Source organism: Cupressus sempervirens, chromosome 9, assembly GCF_028749045.1.
Source record: "Cupressus sempervirens isolate cs-2001-9-10 chromosome 9, ASM2874904v1, whole genome shotgun sequence".
Taxonomy (NCBI): domain Eukaryota; kingdom Viridiplantae; phylum Streptophyta; class Pinopsida; order Cupressales; family Cupressaceae; genus Cupressus; species Cupressus sempervirens.
Window position 1 is genome coordinate 53,801,646 of NC_143126.1, and position 17,620 is coordinate 53,819,265.

General features: G+C 31.5%; 1 pseudogene across 1 annotated transcript; it reads right to left on the reverse strand.

Annotated features, from left to right (window-relative positions):
- Nucleotides 1-15,571: 15,571 nt before the first annotated feature.
- On the reverse strand, nucleotides 15,572-17,200 carry LOC149537593 (phospholipase A1-Igamma2, chloroplastic pseudogene; annotated as a pseudogene). The gene has a single exon (XR_016356359.1). The product of XR_016356359.1 is annotated as a phospholipase A1-Igamma2, chloroplastic pseudogene (transcript).
- Nucleotides 17,201-17,620: the final 420 nt, after the last annotated feature.

Here is a 17,620-nt window from a genome sequence, read left to right on the forward strand (position 1 = left end):
GCTCTCTTAAATGAATGGTTCATGAGATACAACTTATGCTGAAGGTTCTGCAAATAACGAAGTTGGTTAAGTGTGTTTGAAATAGAATAGAATTGACTTTAGAAATCTTTCAAGAAAACTTAGTGTTACACCCTTATCAGCATCATCTAAATGTAATAAATGGCAAGTAAATAATCATGAGTTATGGGTTCATGTAAAACATTACTCCTGAAATATTGATCAATGGTTTTGAAAAAAAAGACCAAGTAATTCAATCATATTAAAAATATCATAATCACATATGAGAGAAAATTGTATCCTAGTTAACGGATTTGCTAAATGAGCTCTACAGTCATTGGTTGATATGAGCTCTATAGTCATTGGTTGATAAGAGACCAAACTTGCCAAAGGTTGAACAAATGGCATAGCAAGATCTAGGATTAATCTTAGTGCAAGCTTCATTGTTAAGAGGAGTGGTTTTACAATGAGTGACCATTAAGGATACTTTGATGCTCCACACCTGTGAGATCACTTAAATATAATGAGTTTTAAGTGAGCCATTCCTAATGAAGTGGTTTGAGTTTGGTTGAACCACCATATAAGAATATTGATTAATAAATTTTATTTAGGCAACACCAATTGAATCCTAATCAAAATATCATAATTTTATACTTTATAAAATATCTCCTATTTATCAATGGATGAGTTGAAGAGTCTCTATAGTGAATAATTAATATGTAAAAGACTTGTTGGATCTCATTGGAATTCATCAAAATATGGGTCAAATAATTTGACCAAAAAAAAGCAATTAAATATTTGATTAGTTATAAAAGTTTGACATATTGAAAGGATTATTTCATTATTGTGAATAGATGAGAACTTTAAAAATAGTCTCATATCATACAATTATAGCTAAGGGTAAAATACCAAGCTTGGTAAACAAGATCTTGGTTGAAGTCTATGTTTATTATACTTCCTCGATATTGTCGTACTAGAATTTTAACCTATTATGAACTAGTTATGTTTTATCCCAATGAGCATTAGTTAAATTTAATGAATGCTTAGTTGAAAACCCATGATTTAAGGAGATGAATTTATATGAACTAATATTTAGAAATAATGGTTAGTGAGTTTCAGTAAATAAATTAAACAAGTAAATGATGTCATAATTTAATATACTATGAAAAATACTTCATACTTATTAACGAGTGATCTAGGTAGATCTACAAATGTTTATAGGGTAAACACTTCCTAAATATTTTATTAAAAATATAACAACATAACTAGACTTGATCTTGGGGGAAATTGTATGGTTAGGGAATAGTTGAATTTATAGAGTGTTATAAAAGACAATCTCTCAAAAAATTTATTTCTTCCAAACTATATAAGAATTACTTAGGTGTTAGACATACTATGCTAAAAACTCATATCTTTGAAATACATATGTCTGTACGACTATTCATGATATATAAATCAATCAATTTAACATAGAATTTACAAATGAATCCTACTATGTCATAATAACCTTATTGTACCTTTGTTTTATGTAATAAATGATAACATGTAGATTTATACAAGTTAAAACTATGAACTTAATCTAGTTTAAAGATGGTAACCATTAAAAGTCTAAATGAAGGTGCATACTATATTACAAATAAAATAGAATCATAATTTAAATATCATAATAAAATATTGCTCACATAGGAGTAGAAAGGAAAAATAATTTCTGATAAAAAAAAAGAAAGTATCTCTACATTGCTAGCTATTTCTTCAACATTATATTTTTCCTTCAATTTTTTTTCTCCCTTTATTTACCTTTCATTCCTTATATCTTTATGATTTTGTAATTGGTTCCCTTTGTGTTAATTAGATAAAGAAGGATAGGAGAAAAAACCTTAACAACAAAGTAACAACACATCCACAAGACAAAAAAATTAGGTTCATAAGGACTAGGAATGAATAATTAAAACCAAACTAGAAACAGAAAGATACTAATCGACAAATAAAACTAAAAGCAACAGAAACAAACACCCAACATTGAACAGGTTAGAAACTAGCAACCACCCACTAGAAAAAATGATCCAAACATGATCATGAACTAGGACTTCTACTCACTTGCTTCCTTAATATTTTCTAAAAAATGAGGCCTAGTTGAGCGGCCTAGACAAAGCCATATTCCTAGAAGCCACTTCATTTTCAGTCACCAACTAGAGAATCTCATCCTCATCAAAACATTCCTATTTGTATCTTATTTTAATCTCCCTTTCTTTTAGTTTAGCCTAGATACTACCGATAACCTACTGGATTTAAACCATTCACAATCATGAAGAAGATAGGAATATTACATAACATAATTTAATAGGGTGAACAAAACATAAGAATCTACCTTGTTCTGATGCTAAATTTCGCAAACACCCAAAGACTGTGAGAGAAATCTATTCTCTGCAAACCTTCTATCTAAAGATTCCTTCTCCAAAATTCTTGGTCTCATGAAATTGGACCTCAAAAGCTGATAAGGAGTTCTCTCCTAAATTTGGGGCACCGATTGTATGATCACCTGAGGGAACTCCTTGATCACAACTTTTTATCTCTCTATTATCTTTTTTTAAACTTCATGCATACTTCATGCAATTTTAAATATCTTTAATAAATTAATTTTCTTTTCACTCTTTAATTTATTTTTGAAGTGTTAATTGATAAAATATTTATTAACTTAAGTAATAATAATATTTAGCATTTATTTAAAAATGATCTCTTAAATATCTTATTATTAAATTAAATAAATATTATTACGCTTTCAAACTAGACTATAATTTTCTCTTTAAATTTAATTCCTTTTATTTAATTAATTTTCCAAATAATTAATTATTATTAAATATTAAAAATATCATAATAATTTATGTTAAATTAAATCATGAATTTAATCTTTTAATTTGACTTAATTAATAGAAAAATCACCAAAGACCTATAAGACAAAATACGGAAACCCATAATAAAATATCACATACAAGATCAAACTTAAGAGTTATAATCATGAATTTACATCATACGATACATTTGAAAGGGTAATAATCTTAAATACTTGTCCTAATTTTCTAGGAGAACTAGGTTAAACATTTAGGATTTGTATTTAAAAATTTATCTCCCCTTTCTTACCATTGAGATAATGCAATAGGGTAGGCTCATCTTGGCAATTTAGGGAAGTTGAAACCCTGTGCCTACAATCTATATAAAATCCATCCATGTACAAAGACATATATACCAAACTAAATAGGCAATGGCAAGAAGTGGTGCATCGTGTAGATCCCAACTAGTAGGTGGCTATGACTCCCTTCATTAACCAAATCAGAAATGTCATACATAAAGAAAATATACATGCACACCATACACATGTAGTATGGAGCAAGTATCCATAAGAAAACATGTATAATAATCTATCTAACTAATCATCATCAAATAACTGAAATCACTATTATAATCATCATCAAGGTATAATCATGAATACATGAAGTAAATAGTACCAAGTAGTCTCGTACTAAAATCAACCAAGTGTGAAACAATATTTGATAATCCAAAAGATACTGCCACTAATCATCAAGCATAAACTAGCCTAAAAGAGTTCGGCAATACTAATAAAATCTAAACTAGGGGTAGACACTACTTTGCTAAATTGGAACAATGCCAAGATGCCATGTCTTTTGTCTATTATTTCCAGTTCAATAGTTTTCACACAAATTTGCTCCACAAGTTATCCTCTATTTCATTAGAAGATTCCCAACATGAAGCAAAACTATTTATGAGATGCTTGTAAACACAATTTTGGATGTTTTCAAGTCCTTTTTTATTTCCTAGGAGTGCATGCTAGTTGCAAGGTTCAGGTTTTGTGTTGGTGATCAAATAATTTAAGAGCCACAAGTTGCACTTTTTTTTCCAATGCGATTTTTGAGTAACCAAACATTAAATTTGGTATTGGTAGTTGACGGGTATAATTGAAACTTGTGACCAGTGGTGTTTGGAGGTTGTGATAATGAAATCTTATAATAGAAACTTGGCTTATCAGGTGGAGCTTTTTACTAGCTTTGGAAGAATGTGTTTATTATTTGGGGAATGTTAACTATTTTTCTTTTTTAATATTTTAGGGCTACACATCCAACCCTGTTTCTTTAAAAATTTATTGGTATGGGTTTTTCTTAGTGTTAGTTTTTGTTCATTTTGTTCCTTGACCTTTAATTTTAAGGTTGTGGTATATGTGACATTTAATTTTTTGGCATGTGGAATTTCTAATTGGACAGGAATTAGAGGTATCTTTTGTTTTTGGCTTGTTAATGTGTATTCATAACTATGTTATTATTTTAGATACTCTTATTTTAAGGTTCATAATTAATATTCTTATCAATCTTCAATATTATGGGTGTATGATTTAATGATTTATTGATTTGAATAGGTCATAATATATGTTAAATATGTAAAGATATGATTATCATGAACAATTATATGTTGCATTTCTTAAGACTGGTAAGATAGAGAGTATTTAAATACTATGTTGTTTTTTATTCTTCTACAATCCTAGATGAATTGTGTATTGTGTTTCTACTACATAAGAGTTGAAAAAACACAAGCCTAAAGTTTTTTCTTATTTCAGATTTCTTTGAGTATGTTGTGTAAGATTTTTTTCATGAATACTTGAGATTACACTTTATTTAGATTTGAAATTTCTATACTCTTGTATTATCTTCACAATACATTACAAAGTATTAGACAAAAGTTTGACCAAAAAAAAGTCTAACACAGTCCATCCTAATAGGAATATAAATCTCACAAATCTTTTCAATTGTACAATTCCTATCATTAGTTAAAAGTAGCTAATGAACATTGGGCAAAGTGCATAAAATGCTAAGGTCCTCTTCAATGGAACAAGGGGCACAATGTATCCAACATCTGGACACTCACTATATGTGTCATTTTAATCAATAATGTAGGTAGTTGTTTTAATCTTTTTTCAGGATATATATGTTTTTTTTCTTTTCTAATTATTTTGTTTGTCTCTTGACTAGGGTTTCATTCATAAAAAAACCAACACAATATAAATTTACAATTTTATGAATTCTCCAATCATAGATTTTTAAACATTGGAGAACATTTATCATCACAAAGATGGTTTAATTCGAACAATATTTTGTTCTACAATTCAACTATATGTTTATTGTATACGGTGTCCTAAGTTTGTTATGAGATTGAAATGCAGATGTTATATTTAACCTAGTAGATCATCAAGAAAACAAAATAAAAAATTGACTTGTTTACATTATTCACCCCTTAACAACAATAAACTCCTATCGGTTAATCACGTACTTAAACGTGCACCTGCTAGTAAACTTTCAATTGTTATAACTTATGGAAAATACAAGCCACTATGTAACACTTGTTTAAGAATAAATTATTTTATTATTAATATAATAAATCTACTACATAATAAACTAGTAGAATATATTAAAAAGAAATTAATCAGTACTTCCATACATAATTAATTGGAGCAACCAAAATTTATATTTGGTAGAGAAGACTAATCCATAGCAAAACATGTGATATAAACACTAACTAATTAGAAATCTTCAGGAAAAAATATAAGTTAAAAGAAAAGAAAAAAGAAAAGAAACACTAGAGGAAATCAAAATACAACTAAAAACTCTACACCTATAAAAGAGAAACAAAGGAACTAAAGGGGAAGATAAACAAGAACCAAAAATGGCTCAAGAAGCAAAGTCAGGAAATGTTAGATTTATTTCTAGCAAATAAAGCATATCCTTCAATAATATGATGACTCTTATGAAATCTGCTTCCTTTATCAATTAAAAAAGAAATTATTGTTTCTAGGCTAGGACTCATTTTGTTCAAAACAATACGATCAAAGCTTGAAGGCATGCTACAAAGTATGATTGTTTTGACATCATCATCATCTGCAACAGTTCCTTATTTTGTTCCTAATAAAAAAGAATCACAACATATTCATGGACTCATACTCATAGCCTGGAAGATATAACATTTGCCCAATACATCTCAAACCTCTCTTAATAAATTTTTACCCATTTTTTTCTTCAAAGAAAAAACCTCTCTTCAATAAAAAATTTGTAGAAGATCTCATCCCTAAAAGTTAGTGTCCAGTCATAAAAAATCTATTAGAAGCACTCTTGCCTGATCGATCAATATATTCTGATACCAAATGAAAGTGCTAAAGTATAAAAAAAATTGATATTATAGATTCAAATTTTCGTTGGATACATTCAGATACAAACTTAATAAATCATATTGATATTTGAATAGCTTTATATAGCTTTATTTTCCTTTTTTTTAAACTACTTACCTAAGTAACTTCCCAGCAACTAAAATTTCAACATATTTATTTATCTAGTCTAAACTTAAAAACTAGCCTAACTAATGTAATAACTCTAAAATGAAAATCAAGCAGACAGATCAGTTAGACAAAGACAAATAAACCATAGAGGCACAAAACCAAATATAATAGAAAAACTAAAAATTAATTACTCATTTAATATTGGGCTTTGTTATTAGTGTGACTCCCACAGATAAGAATGATGATTTTGAAGTTTGGAAAATTACCTAGCTTTCTCTATTTTTTAAATTTTGGGTCCAAGAAATAAGTTGTTTATGTGGGTGTAGAGTAAAGTGAATTTCATTGTATACGAAAAGACTGGACTGAATGACGAGTCACTCAAATTTGCATGGGCTACATAAGGCATGACATAATACCCAATATCCAATTGTTTTAGGCTAAAGTATTTTATCTATCCCTAGCTTTTTTCTTGAATTATATTTGCATATTCAGTGTGGATGTAAATTGATACAACTTTACCTTAATAGGCATGGAATTGTGGGGACTATAAGTTAAGTGGAAAGAGAGTAAAGAGTAATTTATGAAGGCTACTCATCTTTAATGGTCTTCCGCCAGAAGTAAATTAACCTCACCAAACTGATAATTCATTCTCAATAAATTTTAAAATCAACAATATAAAAGATTGTAAAGAATCTATACCCTATGCTTCAAACCCTAATAATTAATCTAATAATTAATAAAGGTAAAGTTTCAAAACTCAAAAGATAATTTATTATGAAGCTTTCCTAATTTTGGCGCAATTTGTATTTTTATGTTATACAAAATAGCAGGTGTGTCCACCAGGTATAATGTTCTCATTCTTTTTAAAAGTCTTATGTTGGAAAAATTAAGAAAGCCAAGTGGTTGGAAATGCTAAATAATCATTCAAGATATGTCTAGTTCAAGAAGTAGTCTGAGAGTTTGATTATGTAATGATTAATATAGTTTTCTCAATTGCCCAAACAGATTTTAGGTTGTATATATTCTTTTTAATAAAATTTTCTCGTGTGTGTGTGTGTGCATTTCATTTCATTTCTTTGGGCCTATTATAGTGGTATCATAGCCAAGTTTTTGGAGAAAAATAATTTAGATTGAATTGGGATTCCAATGCATTCTTTAATTTCAATCGTTGGAATAGTTCTTTCTGGAAAAGAGAATTATCATGAATGGTTTTGAAAAATTAAAAATACCCTTATTTTTAATGATTTGTGGGATGATGCTTGTGAAAGCAAAAATGACAAAGAACAGCCGGAGTAGCCTATAGATGTAAAGGAACTCATCAACTGGAAGGGTAAAGACAAAAAGGCTTATGCTCTCATTGCTGCCTCCATTACTGAAGAGGCAAGTAGACATATAATCTCTTGTAAGAGTGCATTTGCAGCATTAAAGAAACTCAAAGATCTGTATGATTCTCATTCAGAACTTGAAATGATTCAATTATTGATGAATTTATTCAACTTAGAAATGAAAGATAATGATCCAATGAAGTTAGCCTCTGAAATTAGGGCTTCATTTCATGATATTGAAGCCACCGGTGTAAAAGTATATTTACAACTCATTGCTTTTATTAAAGCTCTTTATTCTACCTATTCACACTATCTTGAATCTCTTCAAGCTACTGAAAAGATGAAAGATATAAAATTTGACAAACTTGTGGAGAAGATTGCAAAGAGGGAAAAAGCATTTGGAAAAAAGGATCCACTTTCAAATGTAGAGACTTTGTGTCTTGCACAGAAACAACAGGGGTGAACATCCAAAGATGAACCTTCCAGACATGATAGTAGCAACAAAGGTCATGGAAGAAGACAATCTAGAGGCGGGGGGAATAAAAATTATCAAGGTGATAGACAATATTCTTAGCCACAATACCAGCATAGGGATTATCAACAAAAAGAAAGACAATCTATACAATGCTATAAATGTGGAAAAATGGGTCATAGTGTCAATGCTTGCAGAACTCCATGGGAGAAGATTTGTGAAAAGAAGGAGAAGCCACCAGAAAGAGGTAACCCTCCTGAATCCCCACATTATGTTATTGCACATTGCAATGTTGGGATTGAAGAAGTTTTTAGTACTTCAAATTCTTGTTTGAATGATACTTGCTTGTTAGATACTGGAGCCACATGTCATATGACCTTTAGAAGAGATTTTTTTGAGACATTCAATGATCAAGTGGATGGAGTAGTATATTTTGCTGATAAATCTGAGATAAAACCTTCAGGCATTGGGTCTATTAGAGTTAAATTACAAGGTCTTTCTGATTATATACTTTCTAATGTTCTATATCTAATGCAGGAGCATCTTGCATGGAAAATTATTGGAAAAAAAAAAAAAAAAAATTGAAAAAAAAAAAATTGGAAAAAAAAAAAAAAAAATTCTGGAGGAGAGAGAAAGTGACGAAAATTAGAGGAGAAATAATAAAAAAATAAAAAAAGGGAAAAAGGAGAAAAGAAAGTAAAAGGTGATTTCTATTTTCGAGGTGCATAGGTGGCATAATAGAAAAAAAATAAAAAATAAATGGTTGTCATTCCATTTATCGAGGTGAGTGGGTAGGATTCTAGAAAGTTATGAATATTGTAGAAAGTTTTGGAAGTTGTAGAAGGTTGTGGAGGAATTCTAGAAGGTTGTGGATAAGTCATGCATGGGGTGGTAAGTGCCTATTTAAGCAAGGCATATGAGCATTTCTAAATCAAGCTCAAGGGGGAAGCTTGAGGGGTAGAAGCTTGGAGAAGCTCGAGAAATGGAAACTCGAGAAGTGGAAGCTTGGAAAGCTTGGAAAGTTTCAAGGTGTGAAAGAGAAGGAGGAAGTGAAGAGTGAGTTTTCCTGAGTCTGTGGACAGAGCGCCGAATGTGAGGCAGTTTACAGCAGGATTGTGATGGAGTTGTGAGTGTGTAGACAGAGTGCTGAATGTGAGGCAGTTTACATTGGGATCTTGGATAAAGTTGAGAAGAGCTAGTGGCTGCGGTTTAGAAACAAGGAGGTTGCTTGGTGGCTTGCGAGCACAAGTTGAGATCTCAGAGGTTTCTACCAGAGTGTGGATCTGGGCTAGCTTGGATTTGGGTTGGATCTTGAGATATCTTGCAAAAATGTTATTTTAATTACTATTGGATTTTCAAGTATAATAAAATTGTCTTCATATTGTTGCATTCTTGGTTATGAGTTGTTAGAGTGGTGTGGCCCTCTAGCAATATCTTCCACAGTTGAAGAGAAATTTAATATCACTTGTGCATATTAGACAGCAAGGTCATTCAATATTTATGTTTGATGGTATTATTGAGATTAGAAGAGATGATGATCATGTAATTGTAATGAGTGGAGTTGAAGATGACAAAATTTTATAGTTGAAAGGTACTTCATCAAGTTCTTAAAATTATAAAAATTTCTCACAACATGGTGGTAATATTTCTTCCAGTTTGTTATGGCATGCAAGATTTGGTCACATTAACTATGATAGTCTCAAAATTTTGAAGCAAAATGGAGTTCAAGAACTTCCCACTATCCCAAAAAAAATTTCTCAATGTGATGCTCGCATTTTAGGAAAACACTAGTAAACAACCTTTTCATGATTCTATGTTTAGAGCTTCTAGAAAGTTGGGTCTCATTCACTCAGATTTGTGTGGGCCTATGCCCTTTCCATCAGCAAATGGAAATAAATACATAATGACTTTTATTGATGACTATACCAGGATGTGTTGGGTTTATTTATTAAAAGAGAAATCTCAAGCTTTTGATACTTTCAAAAAATTTCATTTGTGGATTAAAAATGAGACTCAACTCAATATTGGAACCCTAAGAAGTGATAATAGTGGTGAGTACACTTCTAAAGATTTTGAAAATTATTTGCAAGAAAATGGTATTAAGCATCAGACAAGTGTTCCATATAACCCACAATAGAATGGTGTAGCAGAATGTATGAATCGAACACTCTTGAATATGGTAGGATCTATGATGTTTTTCAAAAATGTTAAATTACTATTTTGGGGAGAAGCATTTCTTTGTGTTGTCTACATAAAGAATAGAAGTCCTTCTGCTGCATTGCAAAGTAAAACCCCCTATGAAATTTGGTACGACCATCTTCTAAGAGTTAAGCATTTTAGGGTTTTTGGTTGCACATGTTATGCTTTAATTCTTGGTCACTTGAGAAATAAATTGGAAGCTAGGAGTAGAAAGTGTATTTTTTTGGGATATTCTACTACTTCCAAAGCTTACTGTCTATATGATGAGGAGAATAAAAAATTTGTTCTTTCTAGAGATGTTATATTTCTTGAATTTGACAAAGATGCACACAATGTTGACAAACAAATTTCTCATCTTGATCGATTTCAATCAAAAAAGTTCTATCATGAATGGGATAATGAGCTTCCAACTCTTGAAAGGGGCATTCCCTTTCTAGGTCAATCTTTGGAAGTTACAAAGAATGAAGAACCTATTGAAAGAGAAGACAACTGTTCTCAAAAAAAATTACAATCTGAAATAGTTTGTGACAGAGAAGATAACAATTCCAAAATATCAGGAAGCTTTTGTGAAGAACCATCTAAACTTGTTGCACAAGAATGTGAACCAGCTTGTGAAGAATCTAATTCAAAGACTTTGGAGGTTGATAAAACATAAGAGCAATCAATCTGTAGATCAATGTAGACCAAGAAAATTCCTCAGACATATGAAGATTTTGAATTAAATTGTTCTATTGTTGACAAACCTTCTTCATTTCAAGAAGCAACAACAAGTGATGCACGGAGAAGTGAAATGCAAAGGGAGTATGATTCTCTCATAAAAAATGGAACTTGGAGGTTAGTGGATCCTCCAATTGGTGCCAAACCTATTAGCTGCAGGTGGGTATATAAGAACAAATATAAAGCTGATGGTTCACTTGATAAACATAAAGCAAGATTTGTAGAAAAAGGATATGCTTAGAGAGGTGTTGACTACACTGAAACTTTTGCTCTTACAGCCAAGTGGGGAACTATTCGAGCATTTTTTTCTTTGACAGCACAAAAAGGATGGCATATACATCATATGGATGTTAAAATAGCCTTTTTAAATGGAGATTTGATAGAAGATGTCTATATGCTGCAACCTCAAGGTTTTGTTATCAAAGGCCAGGAACAAAAGGTATGTAAATTGGTAAAATCATTGTATGGTTTGAAGCAAGCACCACGTGCTTGGTATGAAAAATTGACTGAGCACCTCCTAAAATAAGACTACAAGCATTTTAGTCTCGATGATGCAACTCTCTTTGTCAAGAAAATTGGTAGATCAATTGTGTATCTAGTTATATATGTTGATGATCTTCTCATCAGAGGCAATAATGATAGTTATATAGAATCCATTAAGAAAGAGTTGAAAAAATGTTTTGATATGACTGACTTGGATTACTTCATTATTACCTAGGTATTGAAGTGATTCAAAATCCTAAGTTCATTTTTATTTCTCAGAAAAAATATATTGGAGAGTTATTATACATATTTGGCATGAAACATTATAATTCTGTTTCCACTCCAATGGAGCAAAATATGAAGCTTTCATCCAATGAAGGAAATAATTTTGAAGATCCAACCAAGTACAAGTAGCTTTTGGGAAGTTTGATTTATCTCACCACTACTTGCCCTAACACTGCCTTTGCAATAGGAATTTTGTCTAGATTTATGCAAAAACCATGTGAGGGGCATTGGATTGCAACACAATGACTTTTGAAATATTTAAAGGGAACTCAAACTCTTGGCATAAAATATTCAAGAGTTTCAGACTTCCATCTTACTAGCTATGCTGATTCATATTTTGATGGTGACGAAGAGCATGGGTTATCTACTTTTGGTTATTTGATGACCCTAGGATCAGTAGCTATTACTTGGAGATCAAAGAAATAAACAATTCCTACTAACTCTACAACTAAAGCAAAATATGTAGCAGCAACTCAAGCTACAAAGAAAATTGTGTGGCTGAGGAAAATTCTTGATGACTTGCAAGAGGCATAGACAACTTCAACAACTTTATTTGTTGATAATAATTTTGCAATACAATTAGCAAAGAACCCTAAATTTCATGATCAAACCAAGCATATCAACACCAAATATCACTTGATTCGATATCATGTTGAGGCAAAAACTAAACCAGTTGAAACATTGTTCCACTGAAGAACAAATGGCTGATATTTTTACTAAAGCACTAGGACATGTTAAATTTGGAAAATTTTGAATGCTACTTGGCATGACAAATATCCCTTTAGATCAAGGCGGGAATGCTAAATAATCATTTAGGATATGTTTAGTTCAAGAAGTAGTCGGGTAGTTTGATTATGTAATGATTAATATAGTTTTCTCAACTACCCGAACAGTTTTTAGGTTGTATATATTCTTTTTGTTATTTTAATAAAAATTTCTCGTGTGTGTGTGTGCATTTCATTTCATTTCTTTGGGCCTATTACATTAAAAATATAAGAGAAGTTTTAAAGGAAAAGCCAATGTTAGTCTGGAATGTCCATGGCTACGAATCGATTAAAATTAAGTTTGTGAATCAGACTATAAACATTCATTTCAATATTAATCATAGAGTAGATTTTTCTCTATAGTAAACTTTTTGAACATTTGTAAAAATTAAAAATATGCCAATATTTTAACCCTCCATTAGTCATTGACAAAAGAGTTTGTTGATAATTGTAAGCATTAAATATGCCATTAGGCTGAATACTATTGACGGTGGAGACCAGATCACAACAAATCAATTTGCTAACCTCATGATATATGGAAACTTTGTACATATTTCACAATACGTTTTAAACATTATTTTGGTGAAAGAATTACGTTTTAAACATTATTTTGGGGAAAGAATCATAGGATAGTTGTAAGTAGATGGATTTCTTATGAGTTATATTGTATTAAATCAATCAGGTCTATTAGGGTCCATTTGGTTCATGGAAGATGATAGGAATTGGCTTTTTCAAAACTCAAATTTGAAAATTTGTGCATTTCTTTCAAAATTTGCAAAATGGAATTAGCATACGCAACTTCCAATTTTGCCTCAAAACCAGGTTTTTCAAATTCCTACTAGCAGGTAGGAATTGAAAATCAAAACCTGGTTTTGTTTTTTAAGGAGTGTAAAAATAATAGATTTGACTACTTTTTGAAATTTGCCTTCAACTCCAAGCTTACGCACTTCACATGCATCTTCTGAGTGAAACAAATAGTTTCAGTAAAATCCCAAAAATTAGAATGAAGATATGCAAAACCTTGATTTGGCTAAACCAAGGTTTGTAGAAATTTGGGTTATTTAAATTCCACAAACCAAACAGACCCTTAGAGATGAGTTTGTTTGAAAGTAGATGGATTTTTTTAGCTTATATTAAGAAGTTATATTGTTTAAAACAATGTTGTTTGTTAGAGATCTGTTCGTCTGAATTATTATCTATGAATACAGATCAATAAAATTGATTTTAAAATTATAAGTGAATTTCAATAAAATATTGTAATCATATATACTACAAAAAATATATCATTAGATTAAATGAATTAAAGACCTTCTTCAATGAATGATTTAAAACATAATAATATTAAAAGTTTTACAAATAAATTAAAAATTACATGAATAAGTATGTTTAAAATAGAACACTATTAGATTGAAAGATCTTTCAAAAAAGGCTCAATGTTGAAGATATATTCATTAACATTTTAAAATTCATTTTGATGACATTCCAACCTATAAGGAAAATTCATAAATAAAGACAACCATCCCATTTTCAATTTCTCTTGTATTCGTCAATCCACATCATTTCAATTGCCGTACACGTCATCGGCTTGGTTGTGTTGTCCACCATAATATTTTTTTTGAAAAATGATAAATTCAATGTCAGGACTAACATTAACCTGGTCTGCACGCCTACATTTAACCCGGTCTTCTTGAAATGATAATAGTATTACAACGAAGGCTTGCGCATTTCTATAAATTCGTCTGAATTATTCGTAGGTGGTCTTGTTTTTGTCAGCAGAATCGTCAATTCAATTCTTTTAATATATTTTTATTATAATAGAAAACTTAACAATATTTTTACATATATTATAGATATTTTATGTATAGATCTTTGCTTTCAAGAATGGTTATGTCTAATTATTTTTATTTGTATCTCTTAATTATTTTTAAAATGGAATGTGGAGTTCAAGATATAAGTAAGGAATGTTTAATCTTACATAATAGCTCTTGTAAATGATTATAAGAAATTTTTTCTTAAAGTTTTTTTATATTGTCTACTTTCAAATAAATTGATATTATCTTCTACTGCATTATATATTAAATTTTAGAACAATTTTTTTTAGTAGTATAGCTTTGTTCTGTATTTAATCAATATTAAAATTGTTGCAAGATTCCAAGTAATTCCTTGAAAATGGCTCCAACTTTTACTAAATTACATTCTTGTTACATCATAATTAGACAATTTTCACCAATAAAAAGATTATTAATTATAAATTATGAAAAGTTAACTAGTGTAGATAATTTCTAATACACTTTGATTTTTTGGCTATTTGTAATATGACCTCCTTCTTCTACAATTACTAGTGATTATTTTGTAGATTTTTTTGAACATGCATTCTTTATTATGTTTTGAGTGATTTACATGACTGTTTTTAAAAATGAACATTGAAATTAAAAAATATGTACATTTTTATAATATTTATATTTTATGTTAATTAGTAAAAAAAATAAAATATTCTTCACATTTTAAATTTTTTTTGATCAAAGTATCAACTACATGCAATTTTATTGAAGTTAGAACTTTCACCAAACATGTAAGTGGCAAATTCGTCACTCATTAGAAGCTGATGATGTTGAAGCTGATGATGTTATTGTGAAATGAAAAGATTATGATTAAAAATTCCTTTTAATTCCAGCAAAACTTGGCATAATAAATAAGTTCACCTTAGAATTAGAATGCGATTTTTATTTGTACAGAAAATTTATTATACGGTTGAGCTTATCAAGATTACTACATCATTCATGAAATATGATTGCTGTGCTCTATTCTCAGCTATAATTCAAATTATTTCTTGCTGTAATATGCATGCAGTACCTATTTCTCTCAGTAGTCATACGTTGTTTAATCTAGTTTTAAAAAATTGGACACTGTACTTCCAATGGACTTTTGAAACTCCAACAAAATATATGAAGACATTCAGAAACTAGTGCCTGATTTATGTCACAACGAAACATCGTTTATCAAATTTGAATTGTATTGTAAGTCTTCATAATCAGGGCCTTATTTCAGCTGATCTAATTTATTAATAAGCAATATCTGAAATAAACCTGGACACAAACATTTATAGTAGGGATTCAATTCTTGTATCCGGAATAATGGGATTCTTGTATGTGGCCGCGGAGAAGGAAAGGAAGAGACAATGAAAGTTAATGGAATGGATCAGAGGGAAATCTGTGGAAGAGGGACTGGGGTTGGAGTTGTGGGAGAGTAGACCAGCGTGCCATCTGTGCGTCTCACCACTTCTTTATTTCTCTTCGCCCACCACTTGCGAGGGATGTGGAGGCTCTCAATCAACAACTCAGAGTGTTTGTTAACTAGAGCTGGATCCCTTCCGGAAGGCTTAAAGGGCAGCTTGTGACTCCCTTGAAACCCATCGAGTGCGTGCAAATAAACCTCCAAGTTGTGGAAGTTTTCAGGGTTGAGCGTGTGCTTCAGGAAAGGCGACCTGGTGCTGTTTAAAGCGATCTCAACTCCCACATGAACATACGCCCATGGAAGCCACCGCAGAAGCGTTGTCAGGCATCCCATTTTTTCATTGAAAACTACCCCAGGAATTTTGGGAACCAAATCCCTGTGGTTTACCATACGCAGCACTTTGACGCCAATCTCTTCCAAATGATGGGCGAACGTCAGATTCCCTACGCCAGGAGATGCGAAGGAAAACACCGTGACGGGGATCGAAGTCCAGCCGTATTTATTCACCATGGTTTCCTTGATATCATATGCGCTCAGTGTTGCAAGTGCAGCTCCCAAGCTGTGCCCAGTGAATGTTATGCTGAATTCTTCTGCTCCCTGCTCCTTGTACTTGTTCACTAATCTGCTTATCTCCCCCGTTACAATTTCCCTTGCGCTGAGCGTGCATCTAACAGAGTCTTCGTCGGTGGAAGTATAGCAGCTGAGAAACCCCTTCTCAATCCTCACATCTGGATTTGAGATGGTTTGGATATTGGAACATGTTGTCGCCTTTGATGTCAGAACGGGAACCAATATGTCTCTCAGATTTTGCATCCACTCGAAGGCAGTTTGGGTGCCTCTCCATGCAACAACGATGTCACGTCTTCCCAGTCTCTTTATCTCAACTGGGTCACTGCAAACTGCAATATAACCCATCCAGGCAACCCCTTCCTTTGATTCCTCGCCAAAAATGGAGTCCAAAACACTCGTATTGGCGTATATGTATTTGGTGACTTCATATCCACGCCCACACTTTAGCAGTTCCAGTCGCTGGCCGAGATTGCTTTTGCTGCGCGTACAATTCCCATAATATGTGGAAGATGGGGTGTTGTCAAATGAATCGTAGCACTGCTGTGCAAAATCACCATATCTGAGTATCTCTGCTTTGAGAAAGGGGTTAATGGGATTGAGCATACCATTCCAGTTATTTGCACCCTGGATATCTCGCCACATATCAGAAACCTTTAATTCATGGTTTGTTTTGTCTTGAACATCTCCATTGATTTTGTTGTGTGGAGATATGATGTTACTATGACCCACAACTAAATGAGATAGCATCATAATTGCAGCTCTCCAGAAAAGAATAAATAAAATCGTCTTCTTTATAGTTAATACAGAGATCTCTTTTTGATGTTCTGATTCACAAATTTCCTTTGTTATATAAGTTCCAACGCAGTGGATATAAACAGAGAGTGTAAGATAAGATAAGGAAGATGGAAGAATTTGAATAGGCTTTGCATTCCGTTGACCTGGCCTCGATTGCTGTGTCAAAGTAAAATTGAGAATTTGTTGGTCAAAGTAATTGCCGTCCGCGCGTATACATCGTGCAGCAAAATACCTTGGAAAAGTATAGTCTGAAAATAATGGCTGAAATATCGTTATCCCGGTCGCCAAGGCGGCACAAGATTTATTGTATTCTTAAGTTCAAATTTTTGGGTCAAAATTTTCAAGAGGAAAGTTATTAACTTTCGACTTCATATTTGGGGGATGTGGACATTGATGATAAGCTCGAGGATAAGTTGTATATGTGGCTATGAGAGTGTATCTTTCA